General features: G+C 45.6%; 1 protein-coding gene and 1 long non-coding RNA gene across 6 annotated transcripts in view; one reads left to right on the plus strand and one right to left on the minus strand.

Moving 5' to 3' along the window:
* The window catches only part of LOC310750219, a 31,941-nt gene extending 20,750 nt beyond the window's left edge, over positions 1-11,191 (plus strand). Inside the window, exons 3-5 of the long non-coding RNA XR_014541983.1 lie at positions 4,596-4,764; positions 7,269-7,412; positions 10,682-11,191. This is a non-coding gene — a long non-coding RNA (uncharacterized lncRNA). The remainder of the gene's footprint in view (positions 1-4,595; positions 4,765-7,268; positions 7,413-10,681) is intronic.
* The window catches only part of AUTS2 (activator of transcription and developmental regulator AUTS2), a 669,531-nt gene that overhangs the window by 221,381 nt on the left and 430,760 nt on the right, over positions 1-17,390 (minus strand). The window lies entirely within an intron of this gene.

Raw genomic sequence — 17,390 nt, forward strand, 5'->3', positions numbered from 1 at the left:
ATTAGATCCTTGCTTCTAAAGGGGGAAGCAGGGAATTACCTTACAGATGAAAACAGACGCAGGCAAGGAACACACCAGCATGAGTGGTGGAATGAATGGTCCTCCTTTGAGGAAGAGTCCTTTACAGCTTTGAGGCTTGCTAGCATATCAGCCTGGCTAGCCCAGCTGACAAGGAAAACAGCCAAGCTATTTCACCAGCGTTTTAGACCCCATATGCACCATACATTTAAAGCAGTCAGTATCATACCACATTAAGCAGTCATGGCTTCCCCCAAAGAATCCTGGGAACTGTGATTTGTTAAGGGTGCTGAGACTCCCATGTCCCATCAAGGGTTTACAATCCCCAGAGTGGATTAACAACAAATCACTCTTCTTAGGAAACTTTGGGAATTGTAGCACTGTGAAAGGAACAGGAGTCTCCTAACAGCTAACAGCAGCCTTAACCAAACTAAAGTTTCTAGAATGCTTTAGGGGGAAGCCATAGTGATTACAGTGGTATAATAGTGTTTCAAGTCTATGGTGCAAATGTAGCAAAGCTGTGACTATATTAGCCAGTTTTGCCAAATATATACAGTCATACCTTGGTTTTCGAACAGCCTAGTTCTCGAATGTTTCCTGAATGATGGAAACCCAGAAGTGACTGTTCTGGTTTTAGAACGTTCTTTTGGAAGCCAAATGTCCAATGGGGCTTCTGCAGCTTTTGCAGGAGCTTCCTGCAGCCAATCAGAAGCCACACTTTGGTTTTAGAAGGTGAACGGACTTCTGGAGCAGATTCCATTCAACTTCCAAGATACGACTGTACCTTCCCCCCCATATAACAATAGCATTTTTTGCATTCTATTTCTACATAAGCCCATAGAGGGTATTGGTTGTTTATTGATTATCTTTTTGGTGTATTCTATACTTTGGTGAAACTCAGACCTAGAAACAGGGCTAAGAATGAGAGCAGGGAAACACCAAAACCCTTTGTGCTCAAACATGGTCCTTGGGGGCAGCCCTATCAAAGCATGCACTAGGATATATACTCCAAATTTCCCTGTTGATCATGGCCAATCCCAGTCCAATGATCCTAGTGCCTGAAGATGGGGGATAAATTCAAAGCAGCTCACATTTAAAGGTTAACCTACCTAATTGGCACTTTCTGACACACTCTGAGAACCATAAGATCCCTCCAAATTTGCACTTCTCTGAATTTTACAATGCTCTTCTCCAGATCAGAAATGTGTACATGAAATGCATATATTGGGGTGCATTAAAATGCATAGATCAGTGAAAACAGCATACAAACATACTTTTTGTTTGTGAAACTGCATACAAAAATCTGCATATTAGGTGAAATTTCACACGAAAATGCTGATAAATTTTAATGAGGACTTAGAATCATAGAATTGCAGGCTTGGAAGGGACCCTGAGGGTCATCTAGTCCAAACAGGAATCTCAACTGAAGCATCCATGACAGATGACTATCCAACCTCTGCTTAAAAAATCTCCAAGGAAAGAGAGTCCATCAACTTCCAAGGGAGTCCTAAATTGCAACCTGATGTGGAAATCCACCTACAGTCATACCTTGGATCTTGAACGCCTTGGCTCCCAAACAAATCGGCTCCCAAATGATCAAAACCCAGAAGTGAGTGTTCTAGTTTTTGAACGTTCTTTTGGAAGCCGAATGTCCAATGAGGCTTCCTTGGCTCCCGATTGGCTGTGGGAGTTTCCTGCAGCCAATCAGAAGCCGCTCTTTGGTTTCCAAATGTTTTGGAAGTCGAACGGACTTCTGGAACAGATTCAATTTGACTTCCAAGGTACGACTGTAATTGAACTTAAGATGGGGGGGCGGAGGCAGGGAATGAGAAACTGAAAGAAACTAAAACTGACAGATTCACTCTTCCTTAGTCACTATTACCCCTGTCTGCATCTGCCTTTGGAGGATGCCTTGTTAAGATGTTTCATATGAGCTGCTAGAGTTGTCAAACTTCAGGGTTCAGCTTCCTCCCCAGACTCTAGCAGTTAAATCTCTTGGGGTAGTGGAAAGGGATGGATGCGTTTCGTCCCTATTGCACATGCATCCACACAAAGCTAAGGCACGGTGCAGTCTGTGGCCTGCAGTTTCACAAACACTGCAGCTACAGAGATGTATTTTTGAACTGTCAGCCCAATTCCTGGGACAATTTTGCAAGAGCAAATACACTTCTAGCTTTTAAACCAGTGGGAGAAGAGCGCTTGCAGGCTGAATGAACGCAGAAGGGAGAGGAAAGACCGCAATATGAGATGTTGGAGAATTTGGATGAAAAAAAGGCACAGGAGCAGAAATTGCAAAGTGTCAGGAGTCAAGGTTCCCAGCTTGATAACACAGTAAGTGTAGGTAATTAAAAAGGAGGATTTATTGCAAACACAAACAGATAGCTCCGGACGGCTCTAACAAAGCCTCCGGCATCATTACTCACGATGACCCTTCTGAAGACTCCTTCTGGCGTCGACAGAAGATATTGAACTTACGACCCTTATGTTTCTTGTTTTGCTTCCTATCTAGCAGCCCTCCCATTCGCTGACTCTTTGGACTTATTGAATCAGCTCCAACCTCTTCCTGTTCCAAGAGGCTGTCTCTGAGTCTGTTCATGCCTTTTTGTGCTTCCTGCGAGCTTTGGCTGTGTTCTAGCCTCCTCTCAGCTACTGCCTTATCAGTCTACCCTTCAAGGTCAGGAAGAGCCGAAGTCTGCAGCTGCCGGCTCTCCCCTGCCTGACTAACATCTAAGCCTCTCTGTTCCTGGCTGCTTTCTGCAGTTGGCTGCAAACCTTTGCTTGGATCTGGCTCATTCCTGACACGAAGGTTTATTTGCCCCATGTTGGCATAGGGTAGACACATGCTGAGCCAGTCAGTGTAGTGTGCAGGCAGCCCTGGACATCGAAGGGCATCTCAGACTTGTTATTGCTCAATTTCGGGTGGCTGAATACCACTTGTCCCTCTCTTACATCATGGGTGTTGGCTTATATTATGGATGTATGCTCTGTATTATTTTATTAACACTATTGCTACAAGCCTGTCACGGCCTCTGGCTATAACAATAAACTTCTGAACTAGAACTATTTGTCCCATGTCAGGGATGGAAATAAATCCCGGGAATAAGATCAGCATTTGCTGCTGTTGTTGCCTTCAGTCCACAAATGAGAAGTAACTGACTACTCCCCCACTCCCATTTGCATTGTGTTTCCTCTGTATTGAAATTAATGAGGTGAAATAATGTAAAGGCAACATAACTTACACGATTAATTATGTGAATTACTTAATTTTGCTGCAGTGGACAGTGAGGTGAAGAACGCCATTTTGGGCAGAAGGGAAATTGCAGCAGACAAGAAACTGTGATGCATGCAATGAATGCAGTGTGAAATGGAAAATGATACCTTCCCACATCCTTGGCAGTGGGAGAGCCAGTGTGGTGTAGTGGTTAAGAGTGGTAGACTCGTAATCTGGAGAACCGGGTTCACGTCTCCGCTCCTCCACATGCAGCTGCTGGGTGACCTTGGGCTAGTCGCACTTCTCTGAAGTCTCTCAGCTCCACTCACCTCACAGAGTGTTTGTTGTGGGAGAGGAAGGGAAAGGAGAGTGTTAGCCACTTTGAGTCTCCTTCGGGTAGTGATAAAGTGGGATATCAAATCCAAACTCTTCTTCTTATTCTTCTTCTTGGCAGCAGCGGAGCATGTGCCCGTGCTGCCCATGGCGGGTGCACTCCCGAGGGGGGCTGGGGACGGAGGGTTACCTCCCAGTTGTGGGATAGCCACTCAGGTACACGGAGCAGCACGTGCACCCTGCAGCTGGGGCAGAGCGAGCCGCCCATGGGGGCGGCGTGAGCTGCTGATGGCAGGCACTCAGCATGCCACCCACCCGCGACTCCCAAGCCTCCCCCAGCTGTCAAAACAAAGGGGGAAGGGGGGAATGCTTCCGGCAAAGTGGCGAAGCTCCCCCATTCCCCCCGATGGCTCGGGGTAGGCCTGGAAGTCACAGGCAGGCAGCACACCAAATGTCACCCCCCTCAGCAAAGACACCAAGGGCGGTCCACCCCCACCGCACCCCCTTCCTCTGCCTCGATGCTTGGTAATGTGTTCTTGTGTGTAAGCCTTGGTATGAGAAGTGCATAGTGTTACCACAAACAGACACACACACACAAACAAACAGATCAACAGTTGGTTTCAGAAGTAAATGGCATGTGTACCATATTGACCTGAATGCAGACTGCGGTTTCCTCCTCGAAACTGGCTTATAAGAAACCTATGTGTGGTCTTTATTTGGGGACAGCCTATATTTGGGTAATATGGTATGTTAGCTTTTATTTCCTCCTCCCATTTAGGGGTTCACACAATCCCCAAACAACTGAGGTGCCATATGCGACTTGTAAAACAGGGTTCCATTTACTCAAACATGTTCACACTCAAGTATTTTGTCTGCCTTTCATCCTTTGAGATATTTTGCCTCCTGCAAAAACCTCTATGTTTTCTTTTTACAGGTAAATTAGAATAATCTTCTTCTCATAATGTGTTTTCCATATTATCTTTTTAGATGCAAAAATGAGACAATTATCTGCACGTATTTCTTTCCTTTATAGGGAGAGAGAGAGAAGAAACACAATCTCCAGGAGTGGTTTAGACCAGGAAGGCTATATGTAAAGAGGAATCACATCTTCAGTGTCTCAGACAAAGACCAGAGCGGGGACAGAGTTACAGCAGGATCTACGCCATCCAGAATCAAACAACACAGAATAGTTATTCTTTGCGGTAGGAAAATATAACATGTCCCTGTTGTGCTCAGAGTGCCATTGCGATTATGTGAACAAAATGGCACACTACCCACTAAAGATAAGTGAATATGTCAATTTCAGTTTCTTGTTTTTTCTTGTTTAGTTCTCCACATTTCAGCATCAGTTTGCATTATTTTAAAAAAATCCTTTTGAAATTTCATCAGCATTTGAGTGTGAATTTCTCTGAATATAAACATTTTAGTAGGCTAGGGTTGCCATATTTCAAAAAGTGAAAATATGGATTGTTGACCTTTTTGTTTTGTTTTTTGTTGCCCAAAATTGTTGAGCTTTCTTCCCGAAATCTCGAAGGAAAAAAAAATGAGTTGTTGAGCTATTTTTAATGAAATCTGCCAAAATCTACACTACCGACATGGGCTGCCATACGTCTGGATTTTCCTGGACATCTCAGGGATTTCTGCCCGGGCATTGTTTACAAGGACTGAATACCGGCTATGTCCGGAAAGTTCTGATATACAATTTTGACTAATATATTATTATTATTATTATTATTATTATTATTATTATTATTATTATTGCAAAATGTGATATAATGCATTTTTGAAAGGGGTGGGAATCAAGGGAGGAGAAGGGATAGTGAATTACACAAATGCAGGAACTAAAACCAGGGTTTGCCCCTCTTAAGTCTTGAATCTTTGAGCAGAGGTGCAAATGCAGTGGAGCCAAATAAGTGGGCAGGAGAGAAATGGTAATAGTCAAAGGCCCAACTGGTCCATCATCCTCTTTCCCACAACCCCAATGAGATGCCCACAAGCGGGACCTGTGTGCAACAGTCCTCTCCTGCTGTTGTCTTCCAGTAATTGATATTCAAAGATATGTTGCCTCTGATCCTGGAAGCATTTGATTGATTGATTGATTGGATTGATTTTATATACCACCTCTATTTTCCAAGGAGCTCAAGGTGGTGTACATGGTTCTCCTCCTCATTGTATCCCCACCCAGACCCTGTGAGGTAGGTTAGTCTAAGATATCGTGACTGGCCCAAAGTCACCCAGAGACCTTCGGGGCTGAGTGGGGATTCAAACCTTGGTCTCCCAGGTCAAAGTCCAACACTCTATATCCATTACAAGCCACTGGTCATTTCCCCCTCCATGACTATGCTTAATCCCCCTTTAAAGCAAATGGAGACCATGTACCATCACCATAACTTATATTTCCTCCAGGGAGCTCAAGTTCTTTGCCTGACACTCTAACTACTACATGACATTGGTTTCCTTATGGAGCAGAATGCAATAATTTTTGCTGGGGCTTTGCGCCAGATCAGACCAAATCCGAGATCCCAAACAGAGCCAATTTGGATAGACTCAGGATTCGGCTGGATAAGGTTGAAGCAGCCCTGCATCAACCTCGCTCAGTTTGGGTCCATTTGGAGTGAACTGGGGCTGTCAAATAGGACATGGTCTCATGGTAGGTGAGGAGAATGAGATGTATCTCCTTTCCTTCTCCCGACTGCATGTTTAACCAGGGTTTAAAACTCTGGTTAAACATACAGTCTGGAGGTGGGTGGAAGGGAAGGCATGTCTCCTTCTCCTTACCCCTTCCAACCCCATGACTTTGCAAGGCTTGGTTTGGGGCTTGGACCCATGTCAAGCTTGCCCCAGATTACCCCAGGTCAGATCTGGCCCTGAATATGATTTGAATTTGTGCATGTGTGTGTTAGGTAAAGGTAAAGGGACCCCTGACCATTAGGTCCAGTCACGGACAACTCTGGGGTTGCAGCACTCATCTCACTTTATTGGCCGAGGGAGCCGACGTACAGCTTCCGGGTCATGTGGCCAGCATGACTAAGCTGCTTCTGGCAAACCAGAACAGCGCATGGAAACACCGTTTACCTTCCCGCCGGAGCAGTACCTATTTATCTACTTGCACTTTGACTACTTTCAAACTGCTAGGTTGGCAGGAGCAGGGACCAAGCAACTGGAGCTCACCCTGTTGCAGGGATTTGAACCGCCGACCTTCTGATTGGCAAGCCCTAGGATCTGTGGTTTAACCCACAGTGCCACCCGCGTCCCAATGCATGTGTGTGTTATGTCCTTCCATATGTCTGTTCTGAATTTAGTGGTACTGGATGACACACTGGGGTAATAGATAAAAATGGATGCACGTAATGGGTTAAAATAACACACAGGCCCTTCTGCTTTTTTCTCCCACCCCAACCGTGTTGTGATCCATAAGAAATCACCCTGAACATTTGCTTCTTTCTTCTCTGCCTGTGAAGCCAATTGCTTTGATTGCAGCGATACGAGATTGCCGGGATGACTTGCCCTTGCTTGCGAAGCAAATGGAACATGCTAATAGAACTTATCACATTACCCGATGCAGAAGTGCCATAGCTCATTACTTTAAGATAAAGGGATATCATTGCGGACGGGAAGCAGGATTGACTTTCGGAGGCCCGACTTGATGATGATTTAATCAACTGCTCTCTTTCACTTCTCATCTCTGCGCCTGTCGGTTTCGCAGGTGCCGTTAAATGAGACACTCAGAAAGGGAGCGCAGGGAGAGAAATTGCTGTCATTACTTCTCAAGAAAGAAAGTATGCAAATCCTCGACAGACAGATTGCGTTCATAATGGGCCCAGTAAAATACAAGGAGCACGCTTGACAGGTGAGGGCAAGTTATTTGTACGTCCTTAAAGGGAAGCAACTGTCCTCATTTAGAAATTGTGCTTGAGAAGGTGGGGGGAGAGGGAAATGGCAGGTGAAATCCAGGCATAGCAGATCAGAAGCTGGGAAGGGAGTCCTCTAATGCCAGGGTGGGGAAATCTCGGGCCCAGGGGCCAAATGCAGCCCTCCAGACCTCTTCATCTGGCCTCCATTGGCCCTGCTTCACCCCCAAGTGCTTTTGTCCAGCCATAACGTGTCCCAGAATACCTTGAGTGTGTGTAGAATCTAGCCCACTCTCCAAAGATAAAGTTAGCATCTGCTGATCTGTCCACATTGGCATCTGAACCTGCCTATGACCCTTGTCATGTGGACCCTAGAAGCTTGTCACGAAGGGGATGCAGCCCTCAAGCTTAACAAAAAACACTCGTCCTCTAATACAACACCATGGTGTGGCAAGCATTATGGCTTGCTAATCACCCTTCTTTTATGCATTCCGGCCAACAATGAAAGTGGGAGATTTTTTGTCACAGCTCTTGCAAGGAGACTGTTGTCATATAGGATGCATCAACAGAGGTATAGTGTCCAGATCAAGGGTAGTAATAGGATCACTCGATTCTGCCTTGGTCAGACCACACCTGGAATACTGTGTCCAATTCTGGGCGCCACAATTTAAAAAAGATGTTGACAAGCTGGAACATGTACAGAGGAGATCGACCAAGATGATCAAGGGCCTGGAAACCAAGCCTTTTGAGGAATGGTTGAAGGAGCTGGGGATGTTTAGCCTGGGAAAGAGGAGATGGAGAGGAGATATGATTTTGTTGTTGTTTAGTCGTTTAGTCGTGTCTGACTCTTCGTGACCCCATGGACCAGAGCACTCCTGTCTTCCACTGCCTCCTGCAGTTTGGTCAAACTCATGTTGGTCGCTTCTATAACACTGTCCAACCATCTCGTCCTCTGTCGTCCCCTTCTCCTTGTGCCCTCAATCTTTCCCAACATCAGGGTCTTTTCCAGGGAGTCTTCTCTTCTCATGAGGTGGCCAAAGTATTGGAGCCTCAGCTTCAGGATCTGTCCTTCCAGTGAGCACTCAGGGCTGATTTCCTTCAGAATGGATAGGTTGGATCTTCTTGCAGTCTGTTGGACTCTCAAGAGTCTCCTCCAGCACCATAATTCAAAAGCATAAATTCTTTGGCAATCAGCTTTCTTCATGGTCCAGCCATCTTCAAATATCTAAAGGGTTGTCACATGGAAGATGGAGCAAACTTATTTTCTCCTGCTCTGGAAAGTAGGACTCGAACCAATGGCCTCAAGTTACAAGAAAGGAGATTCTGACTAAACATACAGAAAAACTTTCTGACAGTAAGAGCTGTTCGACAGTGGAACAGTCTCCCTCCTTGGAGGTTTTAAAGCAGAGGTTTGATGGCCATCTAGCTATCATGGATGCTTTAGCTGAGATTCCTGCATTGCAGAGGGTTGGACTAGTTGACCCTTGGATCTCTTCCAAAATTCAGCCACATTTTAGTGTGAATCTTGTCTAATAAACATCGTTTATGGAGAACTGAACTTAGTATTGGGGAAATGAGAATTGGGGGGGGGGGGGGAGACCAAAATTGACAGATTCATCCATCCTTATTAAACAGAGACAAGTCCAAGGAAACTAGGGACCGTCTCTGGTCAATACAAATAGCTGGAACATATTCAAGAGGCATATATATTTTGCATTTAGGTATCAAAGGATGCATGAAGCCAGAACCTCTTTGAAATACAGCACACACACTTGCTCATTCGCTCTGTGGCAGCGGCAGCGGGTGGGGTGGGGGGGAGAAAGGGAGAGATGTCAACCTGGCAATTGGTTTGTATGCATACTGCCTGTTTACATCTGTTAGATTTACAGTAATCCTTGCTTTCCCCGAGGTCTTGCATGGACAATTTAAATTATAAATCATCCCAAGAAGATAAAAGCTGCCATAAATAATAAAGAGTAAAATAGATCACAACTATGCCAGTAATGAATTATAAACCAGGAAGAAAGGGTGGGGGGAGGGAGGGAGAAAGGGAAATACATTTTATAAGATAGGGCTAGATGGAAGAGTTGTTTCCCTGTGTTATTACAATGAGACTGAGACAAATTTAATGGAAATGTGAAACCTGTCGGATGTGGATGCCTAACATTCCATCCATGCCTATTCATATATCACTTTAGCTCAGTTATATGTTGGATGTTGCTGGACTACAGCTCCCAGAATCCCTGGCCATTGGCTGTGCTGACTGCAGCTGATGGGATCTGGAGTCTAACAACATTTGGAAGACCACAGATGGATTAAACCACATCCCTGGTTTAAAAATGCCCAAGCTGTAAAGTACTATAATTTTTGAAGGAAACCCTCACCCCAAAGAAGAATGCACTCCTTCGGGTTTTTATTGGGTTTTGTCCAACCAAGATCTACTCAAGAATGACCCATCGAAATTAATGAACCTATGTTGGTCGTGTCTATTAACTTCAATGCGACTACTCTGTATAGGACCAGCATTGGCTACAACCCACTGAGAAGGCCTAGCCCCATGGTTCTTATCTGGGAGACAGGTGCAGTTGGAAGGAACAAAGGAATCACAGAATCATAGAATTGTAGAGCTGAAAGGAACCCTGAGGATCTTCTAGTCAAGACCTTTGGTCACCCTCCTCTGCACATGTTCCAACTTGTCAGTAGCATTCTTAAACTGTGGTGCCCAGAACTGGACACAGGACCTCAGGTGTGACCATGTCTGAATAGAGTGGCACTATTACTTCCCTAGATTTGGACACTATACTTCTGTTGTTGCAGCCTAAAATAGCATTAGTGTTTTGTTTTTGATTTTAGGTTTTCTTTGTTTTGTTTTGTTTTGTTTTGTTTTGTTTTGTTTTGTTTTGCTGCTGCAGCTTCACAGTGTTGACTCCTGTTAAGCTTGTGGTCTACTAATATCCCTAGATCCTTTTCACATGTACCACTGGCAAGCCATGTGTTCCCCATTCTATATTTGTGCATCTGATTATTTCTGCCTAGGTGCAGAACCTTACATCTGTCTCTATTGAAATTCGTGTTGTTCGTTGTTGTCCAGTTCTCCAACCTGTTAAGGTCATTTTGAATCCTGACTCTGTCTTCTGACAGTTTTGTGTCATCTGCAAATCTGATGGGCATCCCCACAATCCCTTCATCCAAGTCATTTATAAATCTGTTGAACAACACCAGGACCAGGACAGAACCCTGTGACACCTTGCTTGCCACTTTTTTCCAGGACAATGAAGAACCATTGATGAGCACTATTTGGTTTTAACCAGTCAACCAGCTACAAACCACCTATCTCAAATCACTGAAATGCATCACTCCTACTGGTGGGGAAGGGAAAACACTCCAATTCCTGGATTTAAAACCTGAAACTCCCCTTGTCTTAATTTCTGGAGGACTGGAACTGAAGGTAAAACAGAGGAACAAGAAGACAACAGAATAGGGAAAATGAAGAAACCTGCCTTTTCTGAAATCTACAACACCCCCCTAAATTCAAGCTATATGTGGGCCTGTTGCAGCATGCGATAGTAACACACAATATTCTCTCCTTATGATCATCCACAGGCTTCAGCATGCCTTTGAGCAAATGGCAAAAGTCCCACATGAACTCCCCATCTACATGGGGTTTGCAGCCATTCCTGCTAGACACAGCCTCCGGAAATGTAACCTCATGTCGCCAATGCAATAAGATTCAGAATCTGTACTGTACTGAATAAATCCTGCTGAAAGCCAAACACAATGACCCATTACAAATAATAATAATAATAATAATAATAATAATAATAATAATAATAATTTATTACTTATAACCTGCCCATCTGGCTTGGTTTCCCCAGCCACTCTGGGCAGCTTCCAGCAGGAGATTAAAAATACATTAAAACATCAGTCATTAAAAACTTCCCTAAACAGGGCTGCCTTCAGATGTCTTCTAAACGTCAGATAGTTGTTTATTTCTTTGACATCTGATGGGAGGGCATTCCACAGGGTGGGCACCACTACCAAGATGGCCCTCTGCCTGGTTCCCTGTAACCTCACATCTCACAGTGAGGAAACCGCCAGAAGCCCTTGGCACTGGACCTCAGTGTTCTGGTTGAACGATGGGGGTGGAGACGCTCCTTCAGGTATACTGGGCCAAGGCCGTTTAGGACTTTAAAGGTCAGCACCAACACTTTGAATTGTGCTCAGAAACGTGCTGGGAGCCAATGTAGGTCTTTCAAGACCGGTGTTATGTGGTCTTGGTGTCTGCATGCATAAATACATACATACATACATACATACATACATACAACTGACCATGAAATGAAGGAAAACCACCCCACTTGAGGTGGCAGCGTTCGCTTATCTACATTGGGAACAAGTGTTTGAGTGTAGATCTACATCGGGAATGGGTGTTGGGGGGAATCAAATCATGCCAGGCAAGTACAGACCTCAGGAGACTCCAGAGGGCTATTTCCTCCCTAGGGATGGGGGCAAAGGAGCCAACTAAGTGACCAAGTTCCCTTTGCCCCCTCCAATAAAATATTTCACACAGCGGCCCCATAAAAGCTGATGGACATTGCCATTAAAAATGGTATGCATGTTCCACATCTTGTGACCAATTATTGCCTCCCCCCATATTTTATTCAAGTTGGAACCCCTGGGTGGGAGGCAAACAACAGCATCTCCTCTTCGCCAGGAGTCCACCACACAGGCAGCATGGTGGGGACCTGCTGAGATGGAGGCAGATTCAGCCTTCAAGGAGCAGACCACAGCTGTTGTTGCCACTGCAGCTAAGGTAGCATGTGATGCATTTCTTGGAGACCAGATCTGCAGACCTTGTGTATTCTGCTGCCTGAGGTGGTCACCTTACTTTGCCTCATAGGTGGGCCGGCCCCAGGAGACACAGATTCTGCCCTTTATTCATGAGGTAGCAAATGAGCGCTTCGCAGACTTTAACCCCAAACCCAGCTATTCTTTGCAATTCTCCACATTTCACAATGCAGTTCTCCGGCTAAGTAATCTGTACAGAATAAGGCATACATGTGCAGAAAATTTGTGCAGGGAAATGGCCCTTTGCTACCCTGTAAACAGCAACCAGTGGTGGCACAAGGGGTGGGGGATAAATCAGATTCAGTTCACCTTTAAATGCAGATCTACCAAATTTGTGATTTCCAAAACAGGACACAAACTGAAATGCAGCCATCCTTTGAAATTCACTCCCCTCCTCATTTTTATTTTTGCAATGCATATGAAAAGGGGAAGTGTGCTTAAAAATGACACATTAGTGAAAATAGCATATGAAAAACGCATTCTATTGGGGAAAATTGCATACAAAATGTGTGAATTAGTAGAAACTAACTCTAAAGTTCTGGTGGATTTTTCAGGAGGACCTTTAAAATAATAATAATTGCAAACGGATGTATAAATCACTGAAGCATAGAATTGCAGAGTTGGAAGGGATATCTAGTCCATTGATTGATTGATTGATTGATTGATTGATTGATTGATATGTGTGCTTTTCATTATGTAAATCTCCCCCCCCCCAAAAAAATGAAATAGGGATTAAGGGGCTTTCCTGGGATGGCAGAGGGCGCGTGTGCTGTGTCCTGTTGGTGTAATGGTGGCTGACATGCTTTGAGCGGCAGTGGGGGGGGGACAAAAAATTGGGGGTCAAGGAGGGTCAGTTGGAGGGGGGAGTGGGAAATGTTCATATTTTCATCTGAGGGATGTTTTTTTGGGGGGCAGGGGGGTTTCCAAACAGAGCTTACCATAACTCAATTCCGGCACCTCTCAGATGGGCGCCATTGCCATTTTCAGAGAACAAGGGAGGCATTCATGGTGAGTTCTGGTGCCTATTTCTCTAGAAAAATAGCACTGGGAATGTTGGAGGGTATGTGACTCCCTCTTTTTGACTTGAGGGTGTGGTACGTACTGTTATGTTTTCAGTGGCCTGTGTTTGCTTGAGCTTGAGTCTGGACTAAGGATTCTGAGCCCCTGTGTTCTGACGCGATACATGATATCCAAATCACAGGACATTTCAGGATTTGGGCCTCTGCCATTGGCCCTTAAACTCTGAGTCATGATTCTCAGGTTTGAAGTTTAAACAGCCAGTCACGTTGGGAGTGGAGGTGGCCCAGGCCTTCAGAAATGCATATGTTGTCCAAGTCTTTTAGTTCAGTAAAGGTTCTTGCTGTTATCACTGTGTCTTGCCTCATGGGAACCCACCTACACTTCACATATGTTCTAAACAAATAAAATAATAATAATCTAGCTTGGTCCATGGGAGCTTCCTCGGTTTCCAAATTCTCCCTCCTTGAGAATTTTAATGCAGCCTGGCGATTGGAACCCTTTAGCAGATGCATTTGTAAGCCTGCTACAAATTCCGACCACGGCGCTATCCGCGTTTCTGGTCTGATACAGAAATGCAGTGCCGCTTGAAAAGAATCAGCAGCAGCAGCACGAGAATCAGCAGGCAGAGATCTCAGAGACCTGAAGGAGTTAAAGCCTGCAAAACAACCGGCGGTCCCAGGACATCTTGAAGGATGGCTGCCACCGCCGCCACAGTCAGACATGACAGAGCCAATTTGACAGGCTGCCATCAAGGGCCTTCCTAAGAAGCCTCGCGCCCTGATGGTTTCCTGATGTGAACAGCCACATTGCAAAATGGCTTTCCTCTCCTGCTGCCTTTGCCTCCATCTGCTGCTGGGCCCCGGCACCGGCGGCCGCCTGCCTGTCACAGCATGCATTAAAATTAGCCGGGGAGGAGGCACTCCGTCGTGCTAATTACATTTTAATCATTGGAAATGTGTTGGCAAATCAAGCTTCGATTGCCATCTCGGAGCCTGCACTCCTCCAGCAGAGCGCAGGGCCTGCCTGCATTAGCCGAGGCCTGCTGGGCCTAGTTCATTCGCACAAGATAGAAGAGGAGGCCTCGCGGCGCACCGCTGAGAATGCTTTGGCACATTATTAGAAAGCCACAAGGCATGTTTCAAATCATCGCTGTGTGAGATCTGCTCATTCTCACATCCCTGGGTAGCCCCGGCAACTGGCTGCACGCTTTCGCTGCAGCCTTCGAACGCCGGCATTTACCTCCCAAAATGGTTGCTGTGTGAGTGGTAGCATAAAATAAAACAACAACAACAACAACAATGGCGTTCAGTGGGAGGAACAGTATGCTCCAAGTGTTCCCATCGACAACGGACAGTGCCTGTTTTCCAGTCCCTCCCCCTTTGCCCCAATTTTGGCATTTTACAGAGGATGCTTTGCTAAGACAGATTTGTGGGAGACAAGGATCTCGGTGGGTTCTAGTTGTGATGGTTATATATCTTTTCCGGGATCAGAGGTGGCCCGATTCTGAATTTCAGTCCCAGAGGATCAAAAGTAGCAGAGCGCCTATAGTCCTGCTTGCAGGCTTTTCATCAGCAACTGCTTAGCCACTAGAGAAACAGAATGAAGAACTAGACAGGCCTTTGACCCGATGATAATAATAATGGTTTCCCCAGCTACTTACAGCATAAATAAAAACATAATAAAATATCAGACATTGAAAACTTCCCACTACAGGGCTTACTTCAGATGTCTTCTGAAAGTTGTGCAGTTCTTTATCTCCTTGAAATCTGAAGGGAGGGCATTTCACAGGGCGGGTGCTACCACTGAGAAGGCCCTCTGCCTGGTTTCTTGTAACTTTTATTCTTGCAGTGAGGGAACCAAAAGAAGACCCTCAGATGAGGACCTCAAGTGTTTGGGCTGAACGATGGGGGTGGAGACACTCCTTCAGGTATACTGGGCCAAGGCTGATCCAATTTGGCTCTTCTTATGTGTGGTTAGAGTGCCAGAGTAGGCCCTGGGAGACCAGACAGGGCCTGCCTGCCCATGAAGTAAGGTGAGGTGACTGCCTCAAGTGGTAGAAGTCCACAAGGCGGAACTCCATGGGTTTCCCACCACCTCTGCCTCTGCTGTCAGCAAAGTGCTGCCACCAGCAGCACAGGGTTTGGGTGAAATCCTGCTGCAATCTCATGAAATCTCAAGTTCTTGTGATATTGTGGCAAGATCTTGGCACTGCCGTTGGTGCTTTATGGGTGCCGCCATGCAATGCAAGTAAGGGAGGCTTCAGTTGTGGTTAGGCAGCGTAGCATCTTCCTGTTTTGCCTCAAGCGGCGAACATGCCGCCCCTGAGACCAGGGTTCGAATCCCTAGTCTGCTTTGAAGAATACAGGACTACTTTGGGTCAGCCACTGCCTCTCAGGCTAATCTATCTCACAGGGGTGGTGTGGGGATTAAATGGGGAGGAGAACTGTCTGTGCCACCTTGAGAAAAAGGCGGGATATGAATGCAACAACAACAACAAAAAGAACAAAATGGGAGTTGCTAGAGTTGTCATTTAAAACAGGGTGATTAACAATGCTATCCTAAGCACAGAACATCTGTGGTGCTGTTGCTGCTGATCCCACCAATGGTGGTTCATGGCAGGAAGTAACTGTGAAAGCTCAGGCTTAATGACCTGGGTCTGCACTAAGAGGCAGCCAAAATGGTCTCTGGCCTCCTCAGCAGTCTCAGCTTCTGTAGCTGGAGTCCGTCAGGGCCCCACTTCCCAGGCCAGGAAGAAAAGGCCTGCAAGGCATGGACAGGTCTTCTAAGTCTTTATCTGAGTTGGAGAAGAATTTTAAGGTTTGCAAAGCCCACACCTTATTTGAGGCAGGGTTTTATGATCCCTTGATGTTTGCTTCCATGTTTGGCCTTGGTGAAAAGAGAGAAAGAAAGGAAGAAATAAGGAAGGGCTGTAGTTCTGCATCTGCTTTGCATGCAAAAGGTCCCAAGTTCCATTTCCAGTACCTCCAGGTATGGCTGGAAAGATCTCCTTACTGAAACCCATGAGAGCCACTGCCAATCAGAGCAGACGATGCTGAGCTAGATAGACCAATAGTCCCTCTTGGTGTAAGTCAGCTTCCTGTATTCCTACGAACAGTCAGTTAGGGTGCCTGTCCTTCTCCTCCCTCCTCCCTCAGAACACCTGAATACACTGGCTTGGCTTCCACCAGCAAACAGCCTTCATTGTTCATCATATCATTTTTAGTATGGTGCAGAGCAGGATAGGCAAAAGATGAAGCCTGCTGAACCTTTCATTAGGCTTGAGATACTTTATCTGAAGCCTTTGCAAAGCTGCCGAGAAGTGCCATAAGGTGCCTGGAATACTAGCCAAGAGAAAACCTTCAGGGCCACACACACTACTGTTTCCAAAGCTGTTCTTTCATCTGACGTGCCAGTCGAAATTACTTCTGCAAGATGGGCAAACACAACCCGGGTGGGGTTTTGAATATATCTGATTGCTACTGGCATACTGTGTGTGTGTGTGTGTGTGTACACACACACATATACTAACCTAGACAAAAGCAGATTACACTTTATTGCAAGAACAGCCAGTTCTTATCTTACGCATACTGCACCATTTCCAAGCGGCATTTTTAAACAAGGTAATTACAGATAGCACCAATGCCCATAGAAGTGGGGTAAAGGATGCTTCTGAAATCCTTATTTTAATGTCTCCCAAGATTTTGGAATTCCAGATTACCTGGACGTTTTCTGAAGGGAAACTACAGCTTTCGGAATATTTCAGTGCTCCGTTGTTGATGTTGATGTTGTTGTTGTTGTTGTTGTCGTCGTCTAACAGTTGTCTATGACTCAGCTTTAAAACAGGCCAGTTCAGGTGTTCAGAGAAATCATCACAGGAGGATCATAAGAGATAGGTGGGCTCTCATTTTCCAGAGATATTGAAGCTGAGGATGGGTAGACCTATGTCAGGGATGCTGTAGTTGATTCCTGCATTGCAGAACCTGCACTGAGTAGGGAGCTTGGGATCAGGGGCTCCCAAACTGTGGTCCTTGTCATGAAGTAGTGATCCTGTGAGCAAGTATCGCTGGGTGGGACCCCCCAGGCAGGTGGTAACAATTAGACCCCAAAGT

This window comes from Podarcis filfolensis (genome assembly GCF_964270895.1).
Source record: "Podarcis filfolensis genome assembly, chromosome: 15".
Taxonomy (NCBI): domain Eukaryota; kingdom Metazoa; phylum Chordata; class Lepidosauria; order Squamata; family Lacertidae; genus Podarcis; species Podarcis filfolensis.